Source organism: Polypterus senegalus, chromosome 7 (assembly GCF_016835505.1).
Source record: "Polypterus senegalus isolate Bchr_013 chromosome 7, ASM1683550v1, whole genome shotgun sequence".
Classification (NCBI taxonomy): Eukaryota; Metazoa; Chordata; class Cladistia; order Polypteriformes; family Polypteridae; genus Polypterus; species Polypterus senegalus.
The window spans coordinates 123,746,738-123,768,351 of record NC_053160.1 but is presented as its reverse complement, the minus strand read 5'-3'; the positions used below and the strand labels follow the sequence as shown (position 1 = coordinate 123,768,351).

Below are 21,614 nucleotides of genomic sequence, written 5' to 3'. Positions count from 1 at the left end.
TGATAGATAGATAGATAGATAGATAGATAGATAGATAGATAGATAGATAGATAGATAGTGTGGTACCCGGCCAGGGCTGGAGCCTGGCCGGGGAGCCCTGGAGGACCGGAGGAGGGCTTGTGCCTCCTCCAGACCGCGAGGGGGCGTCCGCCCTGGTTGAGTTGGGGGCCTCGGGTGAAGGGCTTGGAAGCCCAGCCCTGTAGGGACCCGTGGCCCCAGTGCCTGAATATCCGGGGAGCCCAGCACTTCCGCCACACCAGGAAGTGCTGGGGGGAAGACGACAGGGGACACCCGGACGGCTTCCGGGTGCGCAGCTGGCACTTCCGCCACACTGGGGTGTGGCTACAGAGGAATGCTGGGAAGCAGTGGAGCCCATCTGGGTACCTATTTAAGGGGCCGCCTCCCTTCATTCAGTGGCGGAAGTCGGGTGGCAGAGAGACGGAGCTGGAGAGAGGACTGGAGGCGGCCAGGAGAGAGAGGCACAAAGTTTGTGAGGCCTGGACATTGGGGAATTGGTGCAAGAGGCACTGGGGAGTGCACGTGACTGTAAATATTGTAAATATAATAAATGGGTGTGTTGGGTGAGAAACCGTTGTCCGTCTGTCTGTGTCCGGGTCACCTTCCACAATAGATAGATAGATAGATAGATAGATACTTTATTAATCCCAAGGGGAAATTCACAATATGAAATGAAAATGAAAAATTTGAAAAATTTTTCAAAATAAAAGCATATACTATATTTCTTTTTAATTAAAGCTTAGCTTTAGGCCACCAATATAGCATAGCATGAAAGGCTAGAAAAGGAAGTGACTCCATAAAGGACCAAATATGGAATAAAGAACATCTGCCTAGTTGATGAACCAATCAAGAATAAGAAAAACAGAAACTGGAGTGAACAATAGACAGAATGGCCAGGTGCAGAATGAGCTAATTGAATGAGGTTAAAATGATAAGAAATTGTTATAAAAACTTCAATGGCTGTAATGTTCAGGGCTCAATCTCATTCGGCCGAATTGGGTTGAGTCTGCGCTGTTGATTTATTGCAATAAAGCCTTAAAACTCTGTCTGTCTATCTCGAGTCCTAATAGCCTTTATTTTTAGGTAAAAAGCCTTCTGATGATGAATTTTCACCACGACACCATTTGCCTAAGTCAATATGTCCTGAAGTGTGAAAATAATGCAGGATCAAAGAAAAAATGTTTTTTGCAGGTTCCTGGGTTTTTTGTTTTCACTCCCTTGACATCTGGCAATAGCTATGATAAAAAAAATATTGTAAGATAACTATTCAATGACACCAGGCATCTTATTTAATAAAAAACAGTTGTGAGAACAAATGGCACAAGTGAATGTACACAAAGCAAAACAGAAAAAAAAAATTAGCACAGTGGTAATCTCTTTTTAGCTTTTTGCTGTTTTTAGCTGATTACTAAATTTTGTTATAAGACATGAGGGCATTCCAGCTGCAAAATCAAAGGAAGGTATCTTGCATTACTAACTCTATTGGAGTTTTTTTTTTTATCTCATGATTTTTTCTAAAATATTTCAACAATGTTGAGGATGGAAAATGGGCTAAAGAGCACATCAGGTAAGTTGAGTTGTGAGCTAAATTATAAAATTGAGTTGTGTTGCGGTGATGTGTTGGATGTTGGTTGACTTACGTGTCCTTGCACATTACCTGAACAAGGTAGTAGTTATTTTTCAAAAGTGCTAAACTATGCTTTACCTTAAAGTGTAATTTCAAGTGGCAAATGAATATAGACCATGATTGTGAAGAAATAACTTTGACTTGAACGACAAAGAATTACTAAATGTTAGGAAAACCTATGAGCATTGGGTGCCCACCATGTTCACTTCTGAAATTATGATGTGCAGCGTTCCCATAAGAAACTGGAGGTAATGAATTTGAATTGATAGAATTTTAAGAAGTGTTTCATAACTGGGGGATGAAACCTTAACACATCACCATGACCAAAACGCAAAAGATGGGCGTCTGAGTCTGTGAGAGTCTATCATTAAAACGTTGGACCTTCTATAAGCCTAAAAAAATAATATATTTTGTTTTCAGATTGTATTTGTGTTTGAAGCAGTTAATCTACTGAAGACATGCATATCCCGACAGACAGCATTCTCCATCGGTAATTTATTGCATATTACATAGCAGCAGAATAAGATTTCAATGTCCAGCCAATAAAGGAGCACTAATAAGACCTCCTACGTACAAAATGGTATTTCTCAGACAGACTATGACTCAATCCTAAATCCAAACAACTACTAAAACAACTAAAGATATTCTGGGAAAATCATATGCACACTTTTTTTATGATGTTGAGGATGTATGTTGATTACATACTGTAGTTCATTACTGCATGGCACAGTACCTGATGCACTAAAAGTGTCAGTCATTAAACCATTACTTAAAAAGTCAGACCTAGACCCACACATACTAAATAATTATAGGCCTATTTCAAATTTACCGTTTATTTCTAAAATACTAGAAAAAGTAGTCGCCAGTCAGCTTCAGTCACACCTTACGCATTACAATTTATTTGAGAAATTCCAGTCTGGCTTTCGCACTGGTCATAGCACAGAAACGGCACTAACATGGGTTGTAAATGACATTCTGATATCCTCTGATGAAGGAAACTCCACTGTAATTATGTTGTTGGACTTAAGTGCAGCATTTGACACCATTGGCCATTCTATTTTACTGCACAGGCTAGAAAACGATGTTGGGCTTACAGGCCCCGTGCTCGCTTGGTTCAGTTTTTATTTATCAAATCGATTCCAGTATGTACAGAAATGTGCAGACAGTACTCCATCATTATACACAGAAGTTCAATATGGTGTCCCGCAGGGCTCAGTACTGGGACCTTTACTGTTTTCACTTTACATGCTTCCACTGGGATCTCTCATTAGGAAACATAATGTTAATTTTCACTCGTATGCAGATGACACCCAGTTATACCTTTCATTTAAATCAAATGAAGTTTCTCCGATGTTGTCTTTAATTAGTTGTGTTAGTGAATTAAAGGAATGGATGAATGAGAACTACTTGTCTTTAAATACAGATAAAACAGAGATGTTAATTGTTGGAGGGAATGACGCTGATCACAGCAATATTTTGTCATCATTTAACTCAGTTGGAATCCCAATTAATTTTACTGAATCAGCCCGCAATCTAGGAGTTATCTTTGATTCTAGCATGTCATTTAAAGCACATATTACAAAGTCGTCCAAAACATGTTTTTCCATCTTAAAAATGTTAGGAAATTAAGGTGCTTTCTAAATAAACAGGATTGTGAGAAATTAATTCATGCATTTATCTCTAGTAGGATTGACTACTGCAATGCAGTGTTCACTGGCTGTTCAAACTGTTCTTTATACAGCCTCCAGTTAATCCAAAATGCGGCTGCAAGAATTATTACAAGAACAAGAAAATATGAACACATAACTCCAGTTCTTAAATCTTTACACTGGCTCCCAGTTAAGTTTAGGGCAGATTTCAAAATCCTCCTTTTAACATATAAAGCATTAAATGGCCAAGGTCCGCTTACTTGTCTGAACTTATCATGACTTACAAACCTGAGCACATTAAGATCTCAAGATGCCGGTCTGCTTAGGATTCCAAGGATTAATAAAATAACAGTGGGAGGTCGAGCTTTTAGTTACAGGGCCCCTAAACTGTGGAATGGTCTTCCTGCTTCTATAAGAGATGCCCTTCGTCTCAGCCTTTAAATCCCGGCTGAAGACTCACTACTTCAGTTTAGCATATCCTGACTAGAGCTGCTGATTAACTGTACAGACTGCATCTCTGTTGTTAGTCATTAGCACTATAACATAAGTAACATGATAGTTATAATTGAATACTAACCCTCACCTATTCTGTTTCTGTTCTCGGTACCCAAATGTGGCAATTGGTGCCACGGCCCACCTGCCAAGTTGTTTGCCTGCCTATGGTAAAGTCATCCCTGATGGAGGATCACAGGAATCATGGGAAAGAGGGTCCTTTCATCGGAGCAACGTTTCAGCCGTGGAATGGCCAAATGGGGAGGCAACTTGATGGATGAGGTCTGCAGGACTCTAAAAATATCCAAATCTTATTATGTCATATCATCTACTGTTAAATTCTGCTCCATACTTCTAAAATTTTTATTATTATGCTGTATTAAGGATTTGTTCTGTTCTGTGTATTGTATTGTATTGTATTGACCCCCTTCTTTTGACACCCACTGCACGCCCAACCTACCTGGAAAGGGGTCTCTCTTTGAACTGCCTTTCCCAAGGTTTCTTCCATTTTTCCCTACAAGGTTTTTTGGGAGTTTTTCCTTGTCTTCTCAGAGAGTCAAGGCTGGGGGGCTGTCAAGAGGCAGGGCCTGTTAAAGCCCATTGCGGCACTTCCTGTGTGATTTTGGGCTATACAAAAATAAACTGTATTGTATTGTATTGTATTTCTAAAAGAAAATGTAGGCCCAATGCAATGCCACCTCCATCCTTTTCTCATGAGATTACTACCCATTTCCCAGTCTGAAGGATTACCTTCATTGGATGGCAATGCAAAAGAAGGAGACGTTAAATAAGCATACATTCTTTCCTTGCATGGCATAGAAAAGCATTGGTGACTTTACACATGAAGAAGTGTTTGTGGGGAGTACTTTGTAGTGAAAAGCCAAGCAAAATGACACCTTTTATTGGCCAAGTAAAAAGATTACAATATGCAAGCTTTCGATGCAACTCAGGACCCTTTACCAGGCAAGATGTCATGTAAAGGGGATTACTTTGGAAATCAGAACTTGGAATTTTTAACAGGTTATGCTGACAACGTGGTAGATTTTTTTTTTGTAAAGCACTTTGAGATGCATTTAGTTATGACAAGTACTATATAAATAAATGTTTCTGTTATTTTAACACACATTTAGTACATTCAATGTGTGCTATGAAATTAACATTTACTTTTTCTCTGCGAGTTTTTAGTCCTGTTCATTTAGCTGAGTATTAAAAAAACAAAAAGGAAATCCTTTAAGGGCTAAAGAGGACGTCTATGCTGCAGAGGCATTATCATTTGTATCCTTTGCAACTGATTAACAGAAAGTACCCTTTTAGGAAATTAAATAGTTTGGGTGTCATGGTCCCTTTAAGAACGAAGTAAGCGCGTGATCCTCAGTGAGATCAAGATGGCAGCTTGCTCTGAGCGTGGTATGGGAAAATAAATCGAAAACAAAACAATAGCAGGACTGTTATAAACCAAGAAAACGAGTAATGTGAGGATCGATGAGCATAGCACACGAAGAGACATCGGGCAAACACAATTCAGGTAACACTTTTCTAATGCTTCCGTCATCACATGCGAGCTGTTGAGAAAGTAAAGAAATCGCGAAGGTGGCTTGACACGTACTTTTCAGGAGCAGTGCAAGCACTATATTGCTTTCTGTTTGTGGCGTTATCTTAACCTGCTGCCTCTCTGATGGCCATTTGTTGTGTTTGTTGGGTGAACTCGTGTTTAACAGGTAAACGACTGCTCACCTTTATTGTGTACTGTTTTTACTGGAAAAAAAAAAACTTTAAAAAAGCAATACGAAAACAGCTGAAGGAATTACTTGGTGATAATGTTGCAATTAGATTTGGCAACGATCAGAAAACGGAAGGTTTCGGTTGAAATGAAAAAGTTCGATTACGAGACACGTTCATTTTGAAAATAAAGCTGGCAATTCGAAAGTGCCGAAAAGAAACGGCAGTGCTCGCTGGCTGCTTCTGATGAAGCCGAGGAAAGAGGTGCGCGCTCCCGGCTCCGTGTTTGTATGAGTGCGCGCATTCTTCTCGTCTGTACAGTACTGCTTTCTCATTCTTAATCACCTAAATCGGTCAGAAGCCACGGCGTGACCTTCTACGCCTGTGTTCAAGGCGAAGAAATCGGCAGTAAAGTAAACGTTAGCTTTGAGAACTTTGTACTTTCGCTTTTATAAAGATCTGGGAAACAAAGAAACGTTTATGAATACGTCGATGATGCACTGATTTTGTTTTGTTGTTTTCAAATGGGGGGTATTTAAAAATATTTTGTAAGAATGGGCACATCGTAACCACAATGTAATGCCGTTTATTATTATTGTTATCATCATCTTTTGGATAAAGTGACTAGAGTGATGCGTTTTACTACATCGTTAGCTCTAGTAAAAATTTTAAGAATAATAACCCATTCAATCTTGAGAATCTGCTTTTCATTATAGACTGGTAAAGAGTTAGAACGTCATACTCTTGGGCACAAGGTGGAAGTTGGTATGAAATTGGTGGCCAGTCCACGCTATTGTCACTCATGCTTTCAAAATGTCTGCATTTATTAAAAAAGACTTTCTACACTACTTAAAGAAAAATGTATAAACTCCACTTAGAAAATAGACACTCTGTCTTAAACCAGCTTTTTTGAACTTTGAAGTATTGTTCTTTTCCGTGCTCCTCCTTGATACTTGTAATTATGACTACAGTATACAGTGCATCTGAAAGTATTCACAGCGCATCACTTTTTCCACATTTTGTTATGTTACAGCCTTATTCCAAAATGGATTAAATTATTTTTTTCCTCAGAATTCTACACACAACACCCCATAATGACAACGTGAAAAAAGTTTACTTGAGATTTTTGCAAATTTATTAAAAATAAAAAAAATTAAGAAAGCACATGTACATAAGTATTCACTGCCTTTGCCATGAAGCTCAAAATTGACCTCGGGTGCATCCTGTTTCTCCTGATCATCCTTGAGATGTTTCTGCAGCTTAATTGTAGTCCACCTGTGGTAAATTCAGTTGATTGGACATGATTTTGAAAGGCACACACCTGTCTATATAAGGTCCCACAGTTGACAGTTCATGTCAGAGTACAAACCAAGCATGAAGTCAAAGGAATTGTCTGTAGACCTCTGAGACAGGATTGTCTTGAGGCACAAATCTGGAGAAGGTTACAGAAAAATATCTGCTGCTTTGAAGGTCCGAATGAGCACAGTGGCCTCCATCATGTGTAAGTGGAAGAAGTTCAAAACCACCAGGACTCTTCCTAGAGCTGGCCGGCCATCTAAACTGAGCGATTGGGGGAGAAGGGCCTTAGTCAGGGAGGTGACCAAGAACCTGATGGTCACTCTGTCAGAGCTCCAGATGTCATCTGTGGAGAGAGGAGAACCTTCCAGAAGGATAACCATCTCTGCAGGAATCCACAAATCAGGCCTGTATGGTAGAGTAGCCAGACAGATGCCACTCAAGTAAAAGGCACATGGCAGCCTGCCTGGAGTTTGTCAAAAGGCACCTGAAGGACTCTCGGACCATGAGAAACAAAATTCTCTGGTCTGATGAGACAAAAATTGAACTCTTTGGTGTGAATGCCAGGCGTCACGTTTGGAGGAAACCAAGCACCGCCCATCACCAGGCCAATACCATCCCTACAGTGAAGCATGGTGGTGGCAGCATCATGCTGTGTGGATGTTTTTCAGCGGCAGGAACTGGGAGACTAGTCAGGACAAAGGGAAAGATGACTGCAGCAATGTACAGAGACATCCTGGATGAAAACCTGCTCCAGAGCGCTCTTGACCTCAGACTGGGGCGATGGTTCATCTTTCAGCAGGACAACGACACACAGCCAAGATATCAAAGGAGTGGCTTCAGGACAACTCTGTGAATGTCCTTGGGTGGCTCAGCCAGACCCCAGACTTGAATCCGATTGAATATCTCCGGAGAGATCTTAAAATGGCTGTACACCGACACTTCCCATCCAACCTGATGGAGCTTGAGAGGTGCAGCAAAGAGGAATGGGCGAAACTGGCCAAGGATAGGTGTGCCAAGCTTGTGGCATCATATTCAAAAAGACTTGAGGCTGTAATTGCTGCCAAAGGTGCATCGACAAAGTATTGAGCAAAGGCTGTGAATACTTATGTACATGTGATTTCTCAGTTTTTTCATTTTTAATATATTTGCAAAATCCTCAAGTAAACTTTTTTCACGTCGTTATGGGATGTTGTGTGTAGAATTCTGAGGAAAAAAATGAATTTAATCTACTTTGGAATAAGGCTGTAACATAACAAAATGTGTAAAAAGTGATGCGCTGTGAATACTTTCAGGATGCACTGTATGTGTTGTTTTTTTTTTTATGCTGTGCGTAGCAGTTATAAAAATCTTATTACTTGTTCCTGATTACTTAACCCTGTTTATTAATTAAACTACAAATGTTCTGCCACGTTAAAACTCAAGGAGATGTTCTTTGAAGCAGTCAGCTTAGAACTTGTATGCTCAATCACATCACCAGGGCAGTGTTCTCCCTAGCGTCTTTTAGCCTCCATCTGGCTAATTTAGTTGAACGCCTGGCTGTCATCTTGCATGACATTGCACAGGCAGATTAATGATATGCAGAGATGGCAAAGGACGAGCGGGCAGGTGAGCAAATACTTTAGAAGCAAGATCACAAGTGGGAGAGGCGCGGAGCGAAATATAGTATAGCCCGATCACTCAATGCTGAACAAGCTAATAGCGGGGACGAGGCACAGCGGAGTTCACAAGTAAAGAGTATGAAGAGGTGGGATTTCGAGAGGGGGCTGTACAAGGTAATAGCGGGGGCATAGCAGCTTAATACAGCAGCAAGGAGTATGGGCGAGAGGGGGCTATACATGCTAATAGTGGGGATGAAACTACAGTTCACAAGCAAAAGATGTCGAGGTGGGCAGGCGAGAAGAGGACTAATAAAATTAAAATAAAAAAAAAAAAGACTAGTGGAACAACCTGTCAGATATCAGAAAAAAGGCGGCAGGAAGTGACATCTCTGTTCTCAGTGTCGGTGCAGTCTGTGTTCTTGTTCAGTACAGTAATCCCTCGCTATATCGCGCTTTGACTTTCGCGGTTTCACTTTATCGTGGATTTTAAATGTATGCACATCTAAACATATATCACAGATTTTTCACTGGTTCGCCGCTTTCTGCGGACAATGGGTCTTTTAATTTAGGTTACATGCTTCCTCAGTTTGATTGCCCAGTTGATTTCATACAAGGGACGCTATTGGCGGATGGCTTAGAAGCTACCCAATCAGAGCGTGTATTACATATTAACTAAAACTCCTCAATGCTATAAGATATGCTTCCCGCGCTGTGCTTGTTTGCTTCTCTCTATCTTTCTCGCTCTCTCTGCCTGACGGAGGGGTGTGAGCAGAGGGGCTGTTGCACAGAGGACACGGACGCTCCTCTACAAAATGCCGCTTTATCGTGGTGCTTCTGTATACTTAAAAGCATGTATTGATTTTTTGATTGTTTGCTTTTCTTTGCGAGCGCTCTCTCTGACATTCTCTGCTCCTGACGCGCTCCTTTATGACGGCGCTCCTTTGAAGTTAAGATATGTTTGCTTTCTTTTAATTGTGAGAAAGAACTGTCATCTCTGTCTTGTCATGGAGCACAGTTTAAACGTTTGACTAAAGGGTGTTATTTCATGTCTAGAGGGCTCTAATAATGTTAACAGGGTGGGAGAGTTTATAAGGGCTTAAAATATATAAAAATAACCATACAAACATATGGTTTCTACTTCGCGGATTTTCACCTATCGCGGGAGCATCTGGAACGCAACCCCCGCGATCGAGGAGGGATTACTGTACATAGCAAACCAATATACTGTATACTGTATGTGTGCATGGGTGCCGTTCTTATTCCCTACCACCTTCGCTAATCATTCTTGAGGCAGATTGTGGCGCTTAAGTGAAAAATGAAAGAAAACGTACTAGGTAATTGCAACACAAAAACTAACTTTATCAGTTGTAACACGAAAAGAAGAGAAGCAGCGGACCGGTAGGGTGGAGAAAAGAAGAGTTGCTCAGGAAACGGCAAGCGCATCGACCTCTGAGCAAACGAATGGTAAACAGAGACAGAGAAAGAGAATGAAAACTAGGAATGCTCAAGTCAAGTGTATTCACTGCATATATATACACACACACACACAGACAGTTGTTTAAGCATTAGGTGTGTTCTGTGTGCAAAAAATCCTTGTAGCACTCACTGTGGTTCCTGTTAAAGTCACTCCCTCTGCCTTTCTTATATTTGCTCATATTTGGACCTGCGTCTATATTGCAAGTGCACAGAAATCGTTGCAGCACACACTGTTTCCAGAATCTTGCTGGACCATGAAAAAAGTAAAACGCACATTGAGTCTTCTGCTGACTTTTTAGAGCAAACTGGAATCGGTCAAATTGAAAGATCTGTATCAGTGTTAAATAACTTGCAGAGAGATGCCCTTGTGGGGGCTTTAAGATCCATGTATTGGTTGGCAAAAAATGAGTTGCCACTACATGCAACGTTGTTTAAAAAGCTGCTGGAGCATTGTAAAGAAATAGGTTGTTCCTTTTCACAACATCTCAATATTGGTAAAAATGCACATTACACCTCTATAAGAATAATAAGAGCAAGAGCTGCTGGATGTTTTAGCATCAGAAATAAAGTCTAACATACTGAAAAATATACACGCTGAAAATTTTTTCAGTATTCTGTGTGATGAAACCACAGACATCTCAGTTGTAAAACAATGAATTATTTACATTAAATATGTTTGCCAGGTCACTAAAGAGTTTAGAATTAGGTTTGTATCAACCTGCAGTATGATTGATGGCAAAGCGGAGACTATAACCAACACACTGAGTGAGACAATGGACACTCTAAGATTGAAAACTGCTAATCTAGTTGGACTAGGGTCAGATGGAACGGCTGTTATGATTGGGAAACAGAAAGGTGTGGCAAAACTGCTTAAAGATAAAATATCTGAACTCTTGGTCAACTGCCACTGTGTAAACCGCCGATTAGCCCTTGCAAGTGCCCAAGCAGCAGCTGCTGTGCCTTATTTAACAAAACTGAACAACATCTTAAGCCAGCTGTTCTATTTCTTCCAAAATTCTTCAGTTAGGATGGCTGGTTTTTAACAGAAATCCAAAATACTCTGAACATTCCCCAGATTGAGCTGAAAATGGCCAGTGACACTATATGGCTGTCTGATGACTCTGCAGTACAATCACTACGACAGTGTAAGATGAGTGTCATAGCAGTGCTGGAAATGGAGGCCACTACACAAAATGACATCACAGCTGAAGGATTAAGCAGATGTATTAAAACATAAAATTTAGTTTCCTCTCTGATGATGCTTTCAGACGTATTTACCTTTGTTGTCCAAACTATCAAAGGCTGGGCAAAGGCAAGATGTCAATCTTACTGAAATTGAGCCAGTTTTGCTCCACACAAAATTGTCCATCATGGAGTTGAAAGACACTCCTGGGAGATATTTTCAAAACCTTCATCATTGTTTGGCAGAGGAATGGTCAGATCTCTGCATTGTGTGTAATGTAGTGTCATTCAAAACTGCAATACGGTGGAACCTCGGAACCAAAATAATTTCCCCCATAGGATACAATTAATCTGTTCCAGACCGTACAAACTGTATGTAAATATATATATATATTAAGTTTTTAAGCACAAATCTAGTTAATTATACCATAGAATGCACAGCATAATAGTAAACTAAATGTAAAAACATTGAATAACACTGAGAAAACCTTGAACAACAGAGAAAACTAACACTGCAAAAAAACGCTCGCTAAAAACACTTTTTTTTAATGAGTTTTAAGCACAGGGAAAAAATGAACATTTGAAAAATCCGTAATTTAATAAACAACCAAGAAAAGTAACATTGCAACAATGCACACGTGCGCCTGTGTGTGTGCGTGTGTGTCTTTCTCTTGCACGCCTGTGTGTGTGTGTGTGTGTGTGTCTCTTTCGCTCACCTGTGTGTGTGTGTGTGTCTCTCTCTCGCTCGCTTGCTGCACAGGGAGAGACTGAACACGTGCGGAAATCATCGGCACACACAAACCGAAAGGAAAACTGGCTTGTTCATAAAGTTTTTGGTCGTGAACAGATGCAAAAGTTTGGCGAACTTTTTGGTCGTAAACCGATTTGTGAACCGAGGTTCCACTGTATATGATAAATACCTAGAGACAGTTGTCAGGCGCCTAGATGCAAGATTCCTTGACATGCCAATTATTTCCAGCTTTTCAAAAGTTTTCAATGCAGAAATTCACGATTCAAGTGAGTCTGCTGAAATTCTTTTCTATCATTACTCCAAAGTATTCGCTCTCCAATTTTAAAATTTGAAAGTAGCAGGCAAGAATGGACAGTTGTGTCAAAAATGATCAGAAGTCAATCATACAAAGACTTCAGTCCAAAACAGATTTTACTAAAAATGGCAACGACATCAGAGCTCAAAGAGTCGTTTCCAAATTTAGCCAGACCAGCTCATATTGGGCTAGTGATCCCGGTTAGCACAGCTGAATGTGAAAGGGGGTTTTCTGCCCTTAAAATGATCAAGACATGTTTGAGAAATTGCATGAATCAAAGCACGCTAAATAATCTCATGCTGATCTCCTTGGAGGGCCCAGATCCAGGGGACTTTGATCATGGGAAAGCTGCAGACAACTGGGCCTCTAGGAAGAAAAGAAGAATAAGTATTTAAGTGAAGACACCTTCTGCATATGCAAGTTGGCTTTGAAGAATATTTTTTAATTTTTTCTTCATTAGGTTTCCCATAATTTTTTCATTGTTTACACTTTTTTTCCTGACAGCGACAATACTTGCGCCTCTTGGTTTGTCATAACAATTATTTAAAATTTTTGTTAGGGATGCTGGATCCTGAATTTGATATTTCTTAAGTTTAATAAAATATTCTGGCATAAGTGTCAAACCTTTAAAAAAAATAAGTCATATTGGAAAATAATTATTAATAATTAACAAATAAAAATAATGTGCATTTAATGTTCACCACCACCAAACTTCCCCATCCCGCCCCACTCGGCTACTTTTTCCTGCCACCCGGCTGTACAAAATTTCTGGGGAGAACACTGCAGGGGATCTCTTTTATTGCAGACTTCTGTATGTTTTGTTTGTTGGTAACTCTAAAATGTTCCTAGTATTAGGGTGTCATGGTGGACCAATGCCTCAGTCCAGGGTTACTAACTTCCTTATGTCCAGTGCTGCTGTAATGATGGTACCTCATAATCCTGAATAATAATTTGTGGAAATGTTTTAAAATGCATGCAGCACTTGTTGAATTGTCAATGGTGAACTGGTAACCGAATCAAAATATCGGAATACAAGTTTTATTCTGAAAAGTAATTTAATAAATTGGTTAGAATTTTTTTCAGAAACATCTGACATACAAACATCATGAATAGGTGGGAATTAAAATAAATAATGCATTTTATTTCTATAGAGCCCTTTCCATGTTCAAAATGCTTCAATTCTAATTAATGGCTAATATTTTTTTCCAGCCAATTTCATAACAATTAATTATTGCTACTAATGCTTCATACACCAGAAGACTTAATTTTCATTCATGCTCTTATCAAGGTTGGATATCCCGATTTTTCTTTTAAATGGCTGCTTTCACTATTTAAGTGCACTTGTTTCCCCAACTCCCTGCAAGATAAAAATGAGGTACTAATGGCTCGCTTGCTAAAGCTGTTCAATTTATACCTACATGCATTCATTATGAAGTACCAGTTTTAATACAATGTTTGGACTGAAATGTAGAGTTAAAAATTGAAGGACCAAGAAATATTAATCTGTTCTTGTTCACCAAACATTTTGATATTTCAGGTAGAAAATTAAGCTCCCTTTGTTAAGTTAGAAATTCCTGGAAGTACCAAATCAAGGCATTAACAAGCCATATCACTAGCAGCAAGAACTGGCTTCTAATAAATATGTTTGGAATCAAAATCTGGAGCCAATTCCGTACAGGACCAAAATTTAATACTGATTTTGGAAAGAATGCATGTCATCAGCCCACTTATCCCACAGTACAATTCATATTGCAATTCAAGCTTCAGGATGCAATACTCCCACTACTGTATATGAAATTTTGGTGAAAAAATGTGCTGCATGCTTAGTGTTACTTAGACATTCATAAATCAGTACATTGTAAAATAAATTAAAATCGGTGCACAGATACACTACTTTTAGAGTTGGTTTTTTTAATCTTTGGTTTTATTAAAATAATCTTAAATATTTAACATGTTACATGAGGCAATAAGGAATTGATTCTTCCAAATTAAATTTATCATTTTGTTTTCTGAGTTAACATCAACCATTGCTTTAACAATGGCAGTCCTTTTATTTCCTGCTTGAATGCCATACTAACCTGTTGGCTATGAATCCTTGCTAGATCTTTGAAGAATTTCTAATGTTGTATTTCCTTTAAAGAAAAATGAAAATGCCAGCTGTGTGCTTGAAACTTGAAAAACAACTACTGGCTGTTTTTTCTCTACCCCATGCTAGAGAACCGCTTGTATGATCCTCTTGTTGAAGTCAACCACTATTTCTAAATTAGCAGCACTGAAAGATCTATCAATGTTTCAAGCACACATTCTCCCGTCTGTTGCTTGTGAGAGCTGCTGCATGAGTACATCATGAGAACTGTTCCAGTACAATGATAAGGTTCTGCTTTGTCAGTAGCAGTAGAGTTCGATTTGAAAACAATCCTGTGAATATAATGGTACATATAGGGAACAGTATTGCTGTACTTGTCTGAGTATTAGACGTACTAAATTAGGTATGTGCACAGAATGCTTAACTGCGGTCCCAGCCTGCTTTCAAATACATTGATATCTCTGTTGTGCACATAACATCATACGGTTTGTGAATAACAGTTTTGCCAAAGTAAAATCTATTCTTCTTTTTCAGTCGGATTTTTAAATTCTCAGCTTTCAAAGAAGATTGTTTTTTGTTTGCCTTTGTGCTTTATTTTAGTCATGTAATCTATACTAATAAAAGGCAAAGCCTTCACTGACTCCTCACTAATTCTCCAACTTCCTGTGTAGGTAGAAGGCTGAAATTTGGCAGGCTCATTCCTTAGAGCTTACTTACAAAAGTTAAGCAGGTTTCATTTCGAAATTCTAAACGTAACGGTCATAACGGTCGACAACATCCACCATGTTGAACTTATTTACTGCCCTATCTTTAAGAAATTTGGTAGGCGGCTTCCCTGCACTAACCGAAACCGATGTACGTACTTATTTCGATGGTATGACGCCACTGTCGGCCGCCATATTGAACTTTCCAACGTCACTAATTCTCCAACTTCCCGTGTAGGTAGAAGGCTGAAATTTTGCAGGCTCATTCCTTACAGCTTACTTACAAAAGTTAAGCAGGTTTCATTTCAAAATTCTACGCTTAACGGTCATAACAGTCAATAACGGTCGACAACGTCCGCCATGTTGAACTTTATTATTTATGGCCCCATCTTCATGAAATTTGGTAGGCGGCTTCCCTGCGCTTAACAGAAACCAATGTACATACTTATTTCGGTGGTATGATGCCACTGTTGGCCGCCATATTGAACCTTTCTACGGTCTTTGTTACTTATGGGCCCATCTTCAAGAAATTTGGTATGCGGGTTCCCAACGCTAACTGAATCCTACTTACGTACATATATACGTCCATAGCCTGCAGCTCGGTCACTGTGTGAGGCGGCGTTGGGTCCCCCATCCCAACGCCTCCCACGTTGTTGGCTGCCTGCCTATATAAGGCCGTCCGTTGCTCCAGTCTCTACATTCCCTTCCTTGCTTCGCCACAAGATTCATGTCTCCCTGCTGATAACTACAGCATTTTTATTTAATCCACGGCTTCTCCGCTGATTTATTGTTCGTTTATTACGATTATAGTTATTGTTTAGGTATTTTAGACTTACTTTACATTGTTCAGGTACCCATTTCCTTTATCATTCCAACCCTACCCCCATTACTATGTCTATCGAGGTGATCACCATTGATCAAAGAACTGTCACTTACCGAGTGGTTTCCATGCCCAGAGATGGCACCTGCCTTTTCCATTCTCTGTGTTACTTATTGCATGGCCATATCAGGCTTACTCTTGATATCTGGAGGAACATTGTGTCTTATGTATTGAATGACTGGGACAGGTTCAAGGTGTGGACTGATAATTATACTACACAGGAGCACTAGAAGAGTGAAATGCTTAAGCCCTTCTTCACCTATGGATCTGTATGTGAGTTGATGGCTGAATTGTTCGGTTGTCGCTTTCAAGTGTACCAAAATGGCCAAATATTTTACACCTTTTGACAACTGCCAGTGCCTCTTAAACATCTTAGACTCACAGGTGACGATTTCAGTAGTGGACACATTGATGTTTATGAATGTTTAAACTCTCAAAAGCTGGATGTGAAGTTATCGATGAAACCGGTTGTATGCTTACAACGCTTGGCAGATGCCGAATGTCTCTTCAACACAAGTCCTACAAATACTGTCGTAATTGAAACAAACCATGAAACTCAAACCGATTATGACAGCAGCAATCCAAGCTGTGAGATTTGAAACAAGATTACTGTTCACATGGCCAACTGTACATTGCATGCTCAAGAGTAAGCTCAGCGCAAAGCTTGGTCATATTACAACCGGAGGGCCGAACTCACAATGTGGTATACAAAGAGATCCTTAACAAATAATTATTGGTATATTTTCCCTCGGTTTAAAAAGGTTTAATTTTCTTCTTAATAAAAATTTTAAGTCCGTACTTTGCCGCTGCGAAGCACGGGTATTTTGCTAGTGTGTATGTATATATATGTATATATATGTATGTGTGTGTGTGTATATATATATATATATATATATATATATATATATATATATATATATGCGCCAGCAACACTCATAACAATGACAACACAATTACATTGTCAATCATGTTACGTTATTTTTTAAATTTTTCCTTTTCTTTTTCATTACTTCTTTAACACACTACTTCTCCGCTGTGAAGCGCGGGTATTTTGCTAGTAATGTCATATAATACATGGTACAAGGCCATATTTTGTATTGCAAAATTTCATACAAGGACATTTTGTTTCATTCTGAGTTATTAGTAATGACGGTTTTGAGTTATTCTTCAGTTTGTATAAAGCAAGCTTTTCTTACCTAGTTTAACCTGATTTTTCATTTAAGGAAAATGTTTCTAATGGCATCCGGTGAAGTTGATTTAAAATGCAAAGAGTTTCATGCACAAGGTTTTCTCGGAGTGCCAAATGATTCTACATGTAGCATCTACATTGCATGGCAAATGATCTGTTTTAAGAATGACTGGGGTCAAGGTAATCAGAATTTTTGAAGTTATTTCTTTGCGCTCTTCTTCATCGCTAAGAAGCATTTAAAAATGTGTGTAAATTCTTGGCTAAGTTTCAATGAATCATTTAGTGAAAAAAAGTTATTACAACTTTTGCAGGGTGCAGAAGTATATATGGTACAGTCATGTACATAAACTGAACCTGCCAGAAAGTGGATGATTGCTTATGGCTTGTTGCTGATTTTTTAGTGACACAGCAGCTATACTGGAAATACAGTGACTACAGTGATTCCTCGCTTTGACTTTCGCGGCTTCACTCTATCGCGGATTTTAAATGTAAGCATATGTAAATATATATCACGGATTTTTTGCTGGTTCGCGGATTTCTGCGAACAGTGGGTCTTTTAATTTATGGTACATGCTTCCTCAGTTTGTTTGCCCAGTTGATTTCATAAAATGGACGCTATTGGCAGATGGCTTAGAAGCTACCCAATCGGAGCACATATTACATATCAGATAAAACTCCTCAATGATATATGATATGCTTCCTGCACGGTGCTTGATTGTTTGCTTTTCTATGTCGCTCTTACTCTCTCTGCCTGATGGAGGGGGTGTGAGCAGAGGGGCTGTTTGCACAGAGGTTGTTTGCCTAGAGGATACGGACGCTCCTCTAAAAAATGCTGCTTTATCGTGGTGCTTCGGCATACATAAAAGCCCAAAAGCACTTATTGATTTTTTGATTGTTTGCTTCTCTCTCTCTCTCTCTCTCTCTCTCTCTCTCTCTCTCTGACATTCTCTGCTCCTGACATGCATTCTTTTGAAGAGAAGATATGTTTGCATTCTTTTAATTGTGAGAAAGAACTGTCATCTCTGTCTTGTCATGGAGCACAGTTTAATCTTTTGATTAAAGGGTGCTATTTCATGTCTAGAGGGCTCTAATAAAGTTAACAGTGTGGGAGAGTTTATAAGGGCTTAAAATATATAAAAATAACAATACAAACATATGGTTTGTACTTCGCGGATTTTCATCTATCTGGAACGCAACCCCCGCGATCGAGGATGGATTACTGTATTGTGATATCTAATTTATTTTAAATAACTGTCTAGCAGAAATCCAGACAAAGTATGTCAAAACTATACCAGTGTTTTTAAAATTGCAAATATCTAAGCAGCGTGAGAGATCTTTGGGACTGTAAGCTTTCAGTTTATTTTTGAGATTTAAAGGCATAGTGACTTTAAAGTGCTCTCTTCCTTATTTGTGGTGTATTCAACAAACAACTCTTTATGTTTAGATATAGATCTGCTAGTTCAAGATCCTACTTGTTAAAAATTGCCTTCAAACTTTGCTTTCTTGGATTATAATAACCCCAAAGCTGTGCCATTGTATTTAATTTTTAAATCATGCCCGATTACATACCTATTTAATGTTTTTATTGTCTATTTGTGTACTTGTCATAAAATGCTATTGTCATAAAAATACCTAAGCAATGACAACAAAATCATTTTATTACTGATTCTTTGCACTATGTATCCTGGCTTTAGGACACATTTGTGCCCAGTTGTCTGTTCACAGACAGCCTTGCAAGTGGAGTTTTCATGTAAATAAATTAAAAAGCATGTGTGTTGTGTGAAGCTCTTTAACACAGTGTGTTTGAGTCTCATGCCAGATCATTGTTTGCGTAGAGATTTCCTGTTCTTCCCAAGTGAACATGAGATTACCTCCCACATCCCCAAACACAGGCTTATTACATAGAATCTATATTAGTGTGAGTATAGATGGATGTGTGTGTGCGTGGGTGTAAAATGAAAGCTTTGTATGTCTAAATCCAGAGAAATAAAAATCTTGCCTAAGCAGAAGCTGTGTCTGTCCAACATGATCAAGGTGGCACCCATAAGCATATGGGCTTAGTCGTAGAAAAGGCCAAACACACACAGCTGTGAATATGCCATTTCAAGCAGCAAATAATCTAAAATGTGTTGGCATTTAAATTCAAGAACTTTTCAGTACTTGGCCTACCACTGTATGCAGCTAGCCTGGTTACTAAAATAACACAGTTCATACACTGTCAGCTTAATATTTCACTGGTACACAGATTTACTGCTGATAAAGTAAACCTGCAGGAGCGCTGATGTATTACACTGCTTGGTTACAACCATTCTTATTCAAGTACCATACATATTAAACCTAAACTTCTGTACTGACCCACAGAAGAGTTGAATTTGAAGATGCTGGAAAGTGAATTACTGCAACGGTAATGATTAAGATTGCAGTCCACTAAAACTGTCACATTTTACATTTTTTGCCAAACATTAATTTTTATTAAGTTGAATTTTATTTTTATGATGTTATTAATTAAAATATATGAATTAAAAAGCTACTGTGTATACAAATGTCTTTTTTTTTTTTTTTAAGAAATTGAATGGGTGGGTTGGAAACATTTTTGGGTAGATGCCGGATGTACTGTAAACATTCAATATGTGCACTTTTTCAAGGTGCAGATAAGTTGTCAAAAACATTCTTTACTTGAAAATGGATGTATTCAGTAAGTTTTACTGACACTGCACTTGCTAATATGCTAATAAATATAAGCTTTATAAGCCTTTTAAAACTATTTTATTCATAATGCTAAGATTGTGTGTTAAATCTCCTACTCGCTGCCAGTGGCCTCAATTAACAAATCTTTATTAAGTTCCATTTTAATTTGTATGTTAAAGAAAACAATGACATTTATTTATTTATTTTAACTTTTGGCCATCTACAGTTATATAATTTTGCATCAGAGGTAGATGCCACACTTATACAAGATGCTATAACCATTTAGAACAAGGATCAGTTTCAAAGACACCATCGTTAGCCAGGAGAAGCATGCCTACCAAGCTTCCTGAATGTGCTATTTGCTGAAGAGTTTATATTTAATTTTTACTTAAAAAAAAATATATATATATATATAATATATATTTTTTCATTGATGACATGATTCACATGTCTACATGCTCATCAGCCACTTGTCTTTTTCTATTTTTCATTTGCACCATTTAAGTGTCTTGTACCTTACCCCACAGAACTGAGTAACTGAATATTTCTTCATTTTAATTTAAAGACATATGATCCATATTTTTTAAAACTTACAGTGACGGGGATGGACAGAGTTATCCTGCAAGCATAACTTATTAAAAGCAGCAAAGAGAGAATTTGGTGTGGTCAACTTTATGGTGTTAGAAATTTCATGATGCTTAAATACAGTAGATCTACAGCCAGAAGGTTAAAAGAACATCCCCTGCATAAACAGTAATTGTGTAACAATAATTATACCAACATGTTTGTGACAGCAGTTGTGAGTTGCAATTGCTATAGTGTAGCTAGGGCTTCAAGTAATATGTTGCAAAAATGAAAAATGGAATCTTTTTTTTAATGAGAAAAGTATGATTGATTGAGGAATTCATCAAGACAGCCACTGAAGGGATTGAGTATAGTGTTTTAAATAAGTTAATATATCCTGCATTGAACCCCACTCGCAACAATAATACGAGTAACAAAGTCCACTTCATATGATTGAAAGGAATGTTGCAGGACCGCAAAATTTAGTGTTGATCTCTGAAATTTGCAAAGCATTTTTTGCAGCGAATATGCTGTGTTCGCCAGTGACCTTGTTTGCCGAATATCTTCCTAGAAATTCACCCTGCAGCTGACTTAGATGATCATTTTGTTTCACCATTGCCACAGTGATGATCTGCAAGGCCAGTGTAACCTGAATGCATTGTAGCAGTCACGCACAGAACTTTAATGCATGCAGTTGCCGATCTTGCTTTACACATGCATGATGCCACAACCAGCTGCATTTCTTGTAGTACTTTTCATTTGAGGGGTACATTAGCTGAATATAAGGAGAAAATTATTATTACTGCCACCGAAATATATAGCATTGATCTGTGTGTGCTGGCAGCGTGTCATGGCTAATTTAGCCATATGTTACAACTAAGGTCTAAAGGAAGCCCTGTCCCTCCTCTAATCGGAAAACACAGGAGACCCTCTATCTATACTAATAAAAGGTAAAGCCCTCACTCACTCACTCACTCACTGACTCACTCACTCACTCACTCACTGACTCATCACTAATTCTCCAACTTCCCGTGTGGGTGGAAGGCTGAAATTTGGCAGGTTCATTCCTTACAGCTTCCTTACAAAAGTTGGGCAGGTTTTATATCGAAATTCTACGCGTAATGGTCATAACTGGAAGCAGTTTTTCTCCATTTACTGTAATGGAGATGAGCTTCAACGCCGTGGGGGCGGAGTTTCGTGTGACATCATCACGCCTCCCACGTAATCACGCAGTACATAGAAAACCAGGAAGAGCTCAAAAAAGCGCTTAAGAAAACATGCATTATATAATTGAGAAGGCAGCGAAACAATAAGAAGCGAGCGAAAGTGACATATACAACCATATTCATGAGTTCTGCTACTGGAAACAAAGCACGATGTAAACCTACACTTTAAAT

At 38.7% G+C, this 21,614-nt stretch overlaps 1 protein-coding gene across 3 annotated transcripts in view; it reads left to right on the top strand.

Annotated features, from left to right (window-relative positions):
• Window positions 1-5,155: 5,155 nt before the first annotated feature.
• The window catches only part of zfyve16 (zinc finger, FYVE domain containing 16), a 137,523-nt gene continuing 121,064 nt past the window's right edge, over window positions 5,156-21,614 (top strand). For all 3 annotated transcript variants that reach the window (XM_039759238.1, XM_039759239.1, XM_039759237.1), the window contains exon 1: window positions 5,156-5,311. The gene's annotated coding sequence lies outside the window, so the exon portion shown is untranslated. The remainder of the gene's footprint in view (window positions 5,312-21,614) is intronic.